Raw genomic sequence first — 12,500 nt, forward strand, 5'->3', positions numbered from 1 at the left:
ACACACACACACACACACACATATATATATATATATATATATGTATGCATGTATATACATATATGCATTCGATTGTGAATCTCTGGAATTCGGAAGTTCCCATTATTGGGAACGGAGGAAGAGGAGGAGGAACACTGACCTCCACCTTCTTCTTCGCCTCCCTTTCTCCTCGAGCCGGAGTGGCTGATGGTTGGTTCGGCCTCAAGAAAACAAACACTTTGACTCAAGTCGAGAAGAGGTACTGAGAGAGAGAGAGAGAGAGAGAGAGAGAGAGAGAGAGAGAGAGAGAGAGAGAGAGAGAGAGAGAGAGAGAGAGAGAGAGAGAGAGAGAGAGAGAGAGAGAGAGAGAGAGAGAGAGAGAGAGAGAGAGTAGAGAGAGGGGGGAGAGGGGGTTGGGTAAAGGGTGGGCCAGTTACAGGGAGGCGAATGTAGGTAATGCGTACTAATACTGCTGTCATTACTGTCGTAACCACCCAGCCACCTCCACCAAACCCTCTTCAGGTGCTACTCATGGATACTGGGAAAGAACCTTTTGGCGATTGGCTGTATGCGTTGATTAGGTCACCCCCCTCATAAGGGGGAGTTTGTAGTTGTTGTATGTTGACATTAAAAATGGTTGGTAATCTTAAGATAATTGTACAAATAATTACTCGTATGCTGGCAATATTATTAGCGTTGTTATTAATATTATTATTGTTATCTTGTACTTTTATTAATATTAATGTCATCATTATAATTATTATTATTTATACTAAAAGTAGTAAATGCTATTGCTATTGTTATCGACATCGTCGTTATTACTATCATTACTATTATGTTAGTCATTATTCCGTATTATTTTTATTATTCCTATTATATCGACAGTATTGTAATTAACATTTATTATAAGAAAAACATCGTTATCATCAGTGTCTGCAGTTAAGGACAGAAAATATTTCCAATGATTATGAGACGGTCTCAATCAGACCATCTCGATCAGCCCCATTTCTCTCATATTTTGTCTGCCGCCAGGTGATTTTATTCATTTCTGTGGCACTCATACCCCTCTACCCCACTCACGAAGGTACAGTGGAACCTCGGATAACGAACGTAGTCAGTTCCGTGACTTCGTTAAGCAAAACGTTCGTTAACCGAAACGTTCGTCAACCGAAACGTTTGTTCACCGAAATAATCACAGGAAGCACGCTCAAGCATTACTGAGCCCGTGGGATGGTGTGCATAGGTTCGTAACCCGAGGTATTGTTCGTTAACAAAGACAAAAATTGTTCAAAGAACTTGTACGTTAACCGATTTGTTCGTTAAATGGGGCGTTCGTTATCCGAGATTCAACTGCATTTTGTTTTCATGTCTTATAGTACACGTTCTGCTGTTATTATACCGTATATAGCAAATGCGCTTTGCCACTACCCCGGCCCTTTGTCGAAAAGGTTTAATGATATAAATACGAACCCAGATCACGTTTTTAGTATCCTCGCCGGGTGTCCTAAGTTGCGTCACTCGTGCGCAATCACACACTTGCATCTGTCCTCTGTTGCAACACTTTCCTACTCGGCTAAGCCGTGCATGCGCATTCGTTGCACAGCTACTAGGGATAATGCAACAGAGTTGTAAGATCCTTCTTAATCTCCGGGTAATTCAAAGTAAATTAAAGTGCTTCGCTATATTTGATGTTTGCAAAGCGCTGGTAAGACGGATTTATCTTGTTATTTCTTGTCAGCCTTTGGACTATTCTTAGCGCGCGATCACACACACACACATACACACACACACACACACACACACACACACACACACACACACACACACACACACACACACACACACACACACACACACACACACACACGACTTGGTGGCGCAGTTGGTAGAGCAATGAACTACTAGCATGGTGGTGTTCGTAGTGCTTGGTTCGAATCCTGCCCAGGGCCGAAATTATTTCGGTACAGCTGAACTTCGGGTCGTTACTCTGACTCTCGTGGGCTGGGAGTTGTGTTTGTGTTTTCGGGATATGTGAATGCATTACCCATTTATAGGACCTACGAGCTCTGAGCTCTCTTCCAGGAGGGAAATAGCTGTCGATCACGAGTCCAACACGTGATCCAAAGACCAAGTGAATACACACACACACGCACACACAAACATACACACACACACACACGCAAACACACATATATATATATATATATAAATATATATATATATATGTATACATATATATATATATATATATATATATATATATATATATATATACAAGTATGTATATATATATATATATATATATATATATTTCTAAACAGGAATGTAGTAGCACATTTGTAAATGACACACAGAAAACCCACAGTCGGAGAAAATAAACTTCAAATAAAGGAGAATCCTATATTTTGGCTATCAACTGTAGCCCTCTTCAGGAAAGTACATAAGACAGGAGGACAGAGGGGACTTATAAGCTACAGAAAAGAGAAGGAATGTGGACAGATGGCATCACTCAGGTGCGGGGCAAAATGGGGGGGGGGGGGGGCGGAGGAAGGGGAGGGTGAGGTGAGGGGGGGGTGTAAGCTCGGTACCGGTCTGCGGGCCGCTGGGGGGGAAATGATGTCAGGAGTCCACTGCCCTTTAGAAATATTGATATTAGGGCATTCCTCAATTAATGCTGATTCAACTATTTTTCTCCTGAAACCGCAGTAGGACTTGAACGCTAATCTGGCCTTACCCCAGTCGAAAGAATGATTCTTATTTTTGACATGAAGAAATACAGCCGAATTTTCTTGCCCATACCTAATTGACCTTTTATGTTCTGCCAATCTAATGTTCAAGTCTCTCCCGGTTTGACCTAAGTAAACCAAATCACAATATTGGCAGGGCAAACAATAAACACCAGGTGAGTAAACTTCCTTCGGTTTTTATTGGACATTCATAATTTGCTTACGCACGGTGTTAGGATAGTGATAGGCAATAGTGAGACGCTCATGAGGAAACAACTTGGTAGAAGAACTGATGGTATTATTGAATGGAATTTTTAGGATGTCCTTAAAGGAGCGGTGAAAATTTGAGGGGACGGAAGTTTTAAAATGGTTGGCCCTAGCCTTACTGAGGGTTTGGTCCAGAAACCGAGGTGGATATTCATTTTTAAACCTACTTTATATACAGCTTGCTTAGAAGATATTTTCAGAAGATTGAGTTGGGAAAAGAAAGGTTTGAAGATTTATGACGAATATTTGAACCATCTAAGATTTGCGGATGACATTATTCTTATTTCATAAAGAGCAGAAGATTTGCAAGATATGTTGAGTGATCTAAACAAGGAAAGTTTCAAAGTAGGTTTAAAAACAAATAAGAGTAAAGCCAAAGTAATGTTTGATACGAAAGTTCAAAGTTAAGAGATTATAATTGACGGTGAGAGTTTTGAAGAAGTTGAAGAGTATAATTATTTAGGTCAGATGGTGAAAGTGACGAAAGATCATGCTACTGAAATAAAAAGATGCATTACAATTGGTTGGAAAGTGTTTGGTAAGTATAATAAAATACAGAGAGGCTCCCTACCTTTATGTTTGAAACGTAAAGTTTACAATCAATGCATTCTGCTAGCAATAACCTACGAGTGTGAGACTTGGAAACTGACGAAGGAGATGGAAACAAAACTAAGGACTGCAGATAGGAGAATGGAGAGATCAATGATGGGAATAACGCTGATAGACCGAAAGAGAGCAAGTTGGGTGAGAGAGCAGGCTAGAGTGAAAGATATTGTGGAGGCGGTAAAAGAGAGGAAGTGGAATTGGGCAGGTAAGTTGGTGCGAACAACTGATGAGTGATGGAGCAAGTGTGTTACTGAGTGGACGCCGCGAGATGGAAAGCGTGGAAGAGGGAGACCAGAGAGAAGGTGGAGAGACGAGATCGAGAAGTTTGCAGGAGTGACGTGGCAGAGGATGGAGCGGTCGTGTGAATCATAGAATGCTATGAAGGAGGCCTTTGTTCAGCAGTGGACTCAGGATGGCTGATTTGATATATATATATATATATATATATAAAATGTATGTATATATATGTATATGTATATATATATGTATATATATATATATATATATATATATATACATATACATATATATAAACGAAACACCTCAAAGTGAATTCCAAACTGAAACCTGTGAAAAGTCTGGGGTAAACTTACTCACTACGGTAAATATAACAAAAGAAACAATTAAAAGGTGTATAGACAAACTCAAAGTTAATAAAACACCAGGGCCTGACGGTTGGCATCCAAGAATCTTAAAGGAAATGAAAAATGAGATTGTTGTTCCATTAGAAATTATTTTCAAGAAATCCATCATATCCGGAGATGTCCCAAGAGAATGGAAGCTAGCTAACGTTACTCCCATATTCAAAAAAGGTGACAAAAAGAAACCAAATAACTATAGGCCTATTAGTTTGACTTCGATCGTAGGAAAAATAATGGAAACTATCATCAGAGATGCTATCGAATATCATTTAGAAAGTAACCGTTTGATAAATGATAGCCAACATGGTTTCAGACGGAAACGTTCTTGCGTGACTAACTTACTCGAATTCTACAAAACAGTTGTCTCGAATTATGACAAAAGAAACAATATAGATTTAATATATCTAGACTTTGCAAAAGCTTTTGATACCGTCCCACACGAAAGACTACTTACTAAATTAGCTTTGCATGGAATAAGTGGTAGCCTATTAGGTTGGACTAGTAATTGGTTGAAAGGTCGAAAACAGAGAGTTGTTTTAAATGGAAAAACTTCTGGATGGAAAAGTGTTGCAAGTGGAGTTCCTCAGGGTTCCGTTCTTGGGCCACTTCTATTCATAGTATATATAAATGATATAGACCATGGACTAAAATCTACTGTTTCCAAATTTGCTGATGATACAAAACTGTGCGGAGTGGCAAATGATCACTCAAACCAATTAGATATTCAAGAAGATTTAGATAAATTACAGCAATGGTCTGAAAAGTGGCTAATGAAATTTAACACAAGTAAATGCAAGGTAATGCACATAGGTAAAAATAACAGCAAGTACGATTACAAGTTATTTGGAAATTCGTTAACAAAAGTGGATAGTGAAAAAGATCTCGGCGTAATTATCAGTAACGACCTCAAATCATCCAAGCAGTGTATTTCAGCCTCTGAGAAAGCAAATAAGATTCTGGGATTGATTGCGCGATCTTTTGATTTCAAAAGTACATCACTCATTAACAAGCTATATAAATCGTTAGTTCGTCCACATTTGGAATATGCTGTTTCCGTATGGTCACCGAATCTCATTAAAGACATTGACAGACTGGAAAAAAGTACAACGGCGAGCCACAAAACTGATTCCAAATATCAAAAATAAATCATACGAAAATCGACTTAAGCACATGATTCTGTTTTCCCTAAAAAGGGCGTAGACTCAGAGGTGACTTGATACAGGTCTTTAAGATTTTAAAGGGAATTGACAACATCAAAAGTGACCAAATTTTCACATTGAATGAGAATCAGACAAGAAACAATGGTCTCAAACTGTCCGGAAATAGATTCAATTTGGAAGTAGGTAGAAACAACTTTGCCAACCGTGTAGTTAATGAATGGAATAAACTTCCTGCACAGGTAGTGCAATGTAGTTCAGTTCGAAGCTTTAAGAATCATTTAGATAAATACCTAAGTAAGATGCTGTAATTATTATAATTTATGTTATATTATTTGTTTTTGTTTTGTTATAATTTGTCTGTCTGATTTTCATTTATTATTAGTTATATGTCAATTTATTATCATTTACTATTTACCTGTTTGTTTGTTATTCAACTATACCAATGCATTTACTTATGTATTTTAATTGTTATTTACATTGTTATAGTTTTAATTTATTATTAATATGATTTTTTTTTTTTTTTTTTTTTTTGCATCCGACCTAGATATGGATCAAAAGGTCTCCTGTCGGCATGCTTTGCCTTTGTAATCCTTTTGTAATATGTATACGTATATGTATATGTATAAATAATGGAAGAAATCACTGGTTACACATAGCTCTCATATCCAGCCGTCACCATCGATCCTCGAACCCGGTCCCCGAGTCTAGACCGCCCGTTTATTACCACTACGCCAGCAAGGGATACCAAATGATCGGAACCAGCTACAAGTTGTATGCAAGGAAGGGAAACCGACGACCCACTGCGATCCGAGCCTCTTGGTTTCACGTAATCCCGTAACGTCACCAGTTGACAAAGTAACAACCGAGCGAAGGTTTCATTCGCCTCGCTGTTATAATTATAGTGAAATAGATCCCAAGTGACAGTGATATCTGTAAGTTAACTAACTTCAGTAGTCATGACCGAGTTCTTTAAGTCGCGTCTATACACTGGATGAGGTAGTTGGCAGTGTTGAATGCAGCGCTGAGGGTCCACACTGTATTGGTACTGTCACGCTGTCAGTGTGGACCTGGCCGGGTCCACACTGACAGTGTGACAGTGCTGACAGACAGTGTAGACCAGTGGTTCTCAACCTGTGGGCCACGAACCAATAGGGGGAGACCATACAGTTTTACAAGTGGGACAAAAAACCGAAAGCTAGTGGCACTTAGTGGATGCTTAGTGATTATATTCAGTGTTGAAGTGATCTAAAACAGACGTGGAAACAGTAAAACATAAGAGTGTGGAGCATGAGAATATAGGTTGAGAACCCTTGCTCTAGACCCACGGCGCTGCCTCAACACTGCCAACTGCCTCATGCAGCGCTGCACGAAGCTCAGTGTAGACCCGCCCTTAGACTATTTCTAATCTGACACAAAATGGGGTAATGATAGAATAGAAATAAAATAAGATTAGATTAGATAGAAATTAAAAAGATGAAATTAAATAATAAAAGATAGAATAGACTAGGATGAAAAGAATAAAACGAGATAAAACGAAAAATAAAACAGAAAGACGAAGTATGATGAAATAAAGTAGTATAAAGATCTATATAAAACGTCAAAATTGTAAATGGATAAAGAGCAGCAGCTTCAAGTAGAAGACGCCCCAAGGCGTGTATTAACATAAAACAACATACATCAACACAACATCCATTGAATATAACACACATTAACATAAAATCACTCACACACGATAGCAACCGCTCCGTGATTCCCAGACCCTGCCTGGGATTCAAAATCCTCTTGCAGTTTTGCATTTATAGGTGCATGACGCGATGAATTCTGTCGGCAACAAAATGAAATGTCATGCAACAGAAAAAAAATTCCTGACGCGTGCTCAACGCACCCACACTGTCCCCTTCCTTTTTCTGTCTTTTGTGTTTCTTCAAAAGCGACATTGCATGATTCAGTGTAATGCCAAATGTGTATGTATACATAGCCTATGTATGTACATATATGTGGGATACCAGTTACAAAAATCTTCCCTACTTCCCAGAGTGGTCAAGCAGCCTCAGTTTTTATGATAGCTCATACTTGGCGCGCATAGCATTTTATTTATTTATTTTTATTTTATTATTATTATTTCTATTTATTTATTTTTTTATTTTGTCTAAGTGCCTTGCAAGGGGAGCCCTCCACCCCTAAAATAGAGTCATACACACATCATGGTCTTGGATCACGTGTGGGACTCGAAACTGACAGCTACTATCTTACCGACTGAGAGATCAAAGTTCATATATGGCCCTACCTATGGTAATGCTACGAGCTAGGATCGCTGAGTTAGCGGTCGAGAGCGGTACCACTGTACCTTCGAGCCATGTATGTGTGTATATGTGTGTGTGTGTGTGTGTGTGTGTGTGTGTGTGTGTGTGTGTGTGTGTGTGTGTGTGTGTGTGGGTGTGTGTGTGTGTGTGTGTGTGTGTGTGTGTGTGTGTGTGTGTGTGTGTGTGTGTGTGTGTGTGTGTGTGTGTGTGTGTGTGTTTATATTTAAAAGTAAGCCCCTATGAATATATGCATCGGTGGTTCAGTGGTAGAATTCTCGCCTGCCACGCGGGAGGCCCGGGTTCGATTCCCGGCCGATGCAGTTTTCATGTTTTCGCAATTACACAAGGGCCATTGTGATGAGTATAGTTATATAGCTTTATTTATGAGTATAGCCTAAGCATACAAACAAACACACGCACACACACACGCACACACACATCACACCGAAATTAATTTCGGTACAGCTGCGCTTCGGGTCGTTACTCTGACTCTCGTGGGCGGGGAGTTGGGGGTGTGTGTGTGTGAAAGGTCATAGCATTACCCATAGATCGGACCTACGAGCTCTGAGCTCTCTTCCAGGAGGGAAATAGCTGTCGATCACGAGTCGAACACGTGATCCAAAAGACCAAGTGAATACACACACACACACACATATATATATATATATATATATATATGTATATATATATATATATATATATATATATATATATAATGAATAATAGGATCGTTTCACACATATCAACTTTTCGCCGTGGACAGTCCACGACACGACGTCGTGCTCTCACATAACCATGGGTGTCTATAGACTCTCACATGAGGTCGTGGACGTGACGTGTGAAAGCGTCCATAGACATTCATGGTTATTTGTGTGCACGACGTCGTGTCATGGACGGCGCACGGCGAAAAGTCGATACGTGTGGAAAAGAGTCTTAAGGAGGGATATTAGACAATCACGAAGGACTCTTAACCATACGAAATAGTAGACTAATTCCTTAAAAAAAAAAAAAAAAAAAAAAAAAAAAAAAAAACTGGGAACGGCTAAAACCCACCATATTCAAGACACGGGCCGGTTACGTTAACGACTGGACCCTCACGGCTCCTCGAAGCCCACTGATGATGAAAGACGTCTTTGCGATTGCTCTGGTGATCCAGACAAAGAAAACAGCGCCGCCTTCATCATAGTCATCCCTCCCCCTCTCTTCAGACCCAGAAGCTTTCATTCAGCTCAGGACACGGCCCCGGACCTGATGGAGCCCTTGTTCGATCGGGACCCCTTTCTGGCCGGACCCCGACCGCCTGAGGTCCTTCCAAACCGTCTGGTTTTAGCCAGAATGAAGTTAACGAAGAGCGACACCGCGGTGAAGGGATCAAAGACACTTGTGTCCACACGAATGTACGACGCGCAGGTCAACACTGTTGTCGTTGTAAATTGCAAACTGCTTTCTCGCGTCGGCAAAGAGGATTAGCGGCTCTTGAGGACGAGGCTGTCGGAGCTTAAGAGCGGTTTCTTGAGGACGAGGCTGTCGGAGCTTAAGAACGGTTTCTTGAGGACGAGGCTGTCAGGGCTTGAGAGATCGGGGTCGCGGTTCTGGAGAGATCGACGAGGTCGACCGCCCGGCCGCGTCTTTGACAACGAAGCCCTGGGCAGACTTTAAATAGCGCCAGGAGCTTAATCCTGTACTCCTGATGGAGATTACACCAACGACTACAGGGGTGGCTCTCCAATGGTGAGGAGCCTAGGACCCTCCCCCTTACAGAGGGCTTTGTAGCGTGGAATCTAATGAACCACGCTCTTGGTCCAACACGCTAGTGGCATAGATTGCACTCCCTGGGTGCTTCCTTCAGGGGTCATGACGCTGTGCAGCGAGTCCCAGTGATTTAATTACTCTTTATACAAATTTAGGTTTACCAAAAAGAGTTGTTAACGAATAAAATAGACTTAGTAATCATGCTGTGAGCACTGAAAAAATTGGTTATCTTAAGAGAAGGAACATGGAACTACCTAGTGTAGGCCTTATGGTCTCCTGCAGTCTCCTCCATTCTCGTTTTATTATACGTCTGTCCTTGAAGTCCCATCCGCTCTAGAACCGCCTATGAGTAGGCGTTTGTGTGCGTACATGTACGTAGTGCGTGTATGTACGTACGCACATACGTGTGCGCACGTACATACATGTGTGCGTATGCGCGCATAACATAGATGTCAATGAAGAACATAATGAACGAAATCTCGGTGGCCTCCACTCGTTCGTTCACGAGATTGTGCTCTGCATGACAATCTGCCCGGGAGCTTGCCTTTGTGAATGACAGACTCAAATGCAACGGATGTCTGCCAAACACAAGGTCGGGCTCGAGAACGTTCGTTCAGTGCCCTAGGGTCGTTGCAAGACGTCTTTTGTTCCTTAAAGGTTATGAATATAATCATATGACGTTTCTCTCTCGATATATATATATATGTATATATATATATATAAATATATATATATATATATATATAAATATATATATATGTGTGTGTGTGTATGTGTGTGTGTGTGTGTGTGTGTGTGTGTGTGTGTGTGTGTGTGTGTGTGTGTGTGTGTGTGTGTGTGCAGTATGTATATTTGTATCATATACATTTTACATATGCAGTACATATGCATATATGTGTGTGTTTGTGCAGTGTGTATATTTGTATTATATACATGTACATATACAGTACATATGTATATACATATACATACATATACATATGTATAAAAACATAAACATGTACAAAAACATAAGCATATACAAAAACATCTACATCTCCATGTACATAGATATATGCATGTACAAAAACATACATATGCATATACATGTGCAAGTACAAAAACATAGGCTTGTACATAATTATCTAAATGGCGAAAAGACCAACCCTGGATAGCACTTCTTTCGTGATTTATGACCAAAAACTCATTTCAAGTTCAGCATAACTATGAGAGCAAAGTGCCAACGAACATGACTTGTGTCTCTTCCTGTACTTACAGAGCATCCATGACCCCGACAGCCTGTTTTTTTTTTTTTTTTTTTTTTTGGTGTGTGGGGGGGGGGGGTTTCATGTCATCAGGAGCAACGTTACACCATGACGTTGAATTAGCATTTTTCATCTGCAGAGTGGAAAAAGATAAGATCGAAGAAGAGGTGTTTTGAAATTCCCCTCTCGAAAGAGTCCAAGTCATAGATACAGTAACTGGAAAATCATCTGAGGGAAGAGAATTCCAGAGCCTCTCATTGGATGGAAAGGCTGACAAAAGTCTTTGCACACAAGAAAGGAGAAACGTTTAATGACTGATGATGATGATGATTTGGTTTAACGTCTCGAAATTCCCCATTATCAGAAGGCAAGGAGGGTAACCCTTACAGAGGACCTTGTAGCGTGCCTCCTAAGGAGGGAGGCACTTGGTCACCAGCATCAGAGGAACAATGACCTTCAAAAGAACCTAATATTTCGGCTCAAGTTCGTCAGTGAGAAGAGACGAGGCGGAAGGCTTTGGAGCCTACCTTGCCTATTTAGGCGCCTAAGAGTACTTAAGCAAGCAAAACAACCTACTTAGTGTGTGTGGACACCATAATGATCAGTCTTCAATGCAGAGCCCAGCAGAAATGACTCATAGTTGAGGTAAGCTCGAAAAACATAACCTGGAGGCTAGTCTTGGCCCTTGTGTTGCATGGGGTTTTACCATTTAGAGGATAACAAGCACCTGGCTTCGCCAGCCACGGCTGCACCGTGGGTGCTTGGCCTGCGGCGCTGCTCGCTTCGCGCCCGGGGTACGCCCAGTTTTACCCGACAAAGTAATGCTTCATAAAACCTTCAGAAACACTGTCTTCAATTTGTCCATCAAAAAGTTCAAGACTGTCAAACATTTAATCGGAATATTGTGTGTGTGTGTGTGTGATCGTCTGCGTGTTCTTGAAGAATGTAACCTCGAAAACTATGCGGTGTTGGGGAGAGGAGGCGACCTTGTTTCGTAGAGAATCATTGAACTTAATCACCTTTCGATGAAATTCCCGCACAGACTCCTTTACACAAAATTTTTTGACAGCCTGGTATAAGCTTGGAAAAGTTTAGGCATGTTCATTCCGTAGTCGGTAACTCAAACTCTTATCATTTTGTAAAGCGGCTTTTGAAATTTTCCGAGTACCTGTAACCCACTTCCAAAAATGTCTTTGACGCTTCTTTTTGTCGGCTTCGGTTTCTAAAGGCATTGTTCCTGGTGATCTAATCGTAAGATTTGTTGCCCTCCTTTTTTAACGGTTAAAACTTTTATTACACACGTGTCTCTTTTTGCCGGTTCAGTGGGGGACAAACATACACCCGGGTTCATTAAAAGACAGCCGGGAGTCACCTGGGTTCATTAAAAGACAGCCGGGAGTCATTTTTTCTTTTTCTTTTTTTTTGTTATTCTTAATAGATATATGACATGTGTCCATTCTTCAAGCTTCAGGAGATGACAGAGATACAGTATGATTTTATATTCTGTTACTGCTAGATACACACACACACACACACACACACACACACACACACACACACACACACACACACACACACACACACACACACACACACGTACACACATACGCACACACACACACGCACATACACACAAACACACACACACACACACACATACATGCACTGACAAATCACTACAAAATATACATGTCATACATGGTACTATAGTCACCACCACATAGAATATTGTGCATAGGATAAATGTAGTCAATACTTTAAGGGAGCTTGAGTCATACCCCTACGGACCCGAGTCATGCAGCACATATGATTTTTGCCTCCC

The 12,500-nt window shown here is 40.7% G+C and overlaps 1 non-coding gene across 1 annotated transcript; it reads left to right on the forward strand.

Moving 5' to 3' along the window:
* Positions 1-7,931: 7,931 nt before the first annotated feature.
* On the forward strand, positions 7,932-8,002 carry TRNAG-GCC (transfer RNA glycine (anticodon GCC)). Its single transcript has one exon. It is a non-coding gene; the product is annotated as a tRNA-Gly (tRNA).
* The last annotated feature ends 4,498 nt before the right edge of the window (positions 8,003-12,500 follow it).

The sequence above is a fragment of the Oratosquilla oratoria genome, chromosome 26 (genome assembly GCF_046742065.1).
Source record: "Oratosquilla oratoria isolate Oo_2021 chromosome 26, ASM4674206v1, whole genome shotgun sequence".
In the NCBI taxonomy this organism is placed as follows: domain Eukaryota; kingdom Metazoa; phylum Arthropoda; class Malacostraca; order Stomatopoda; family Squillidae; genus Oratosquilla; species Oratosquilla oratoria.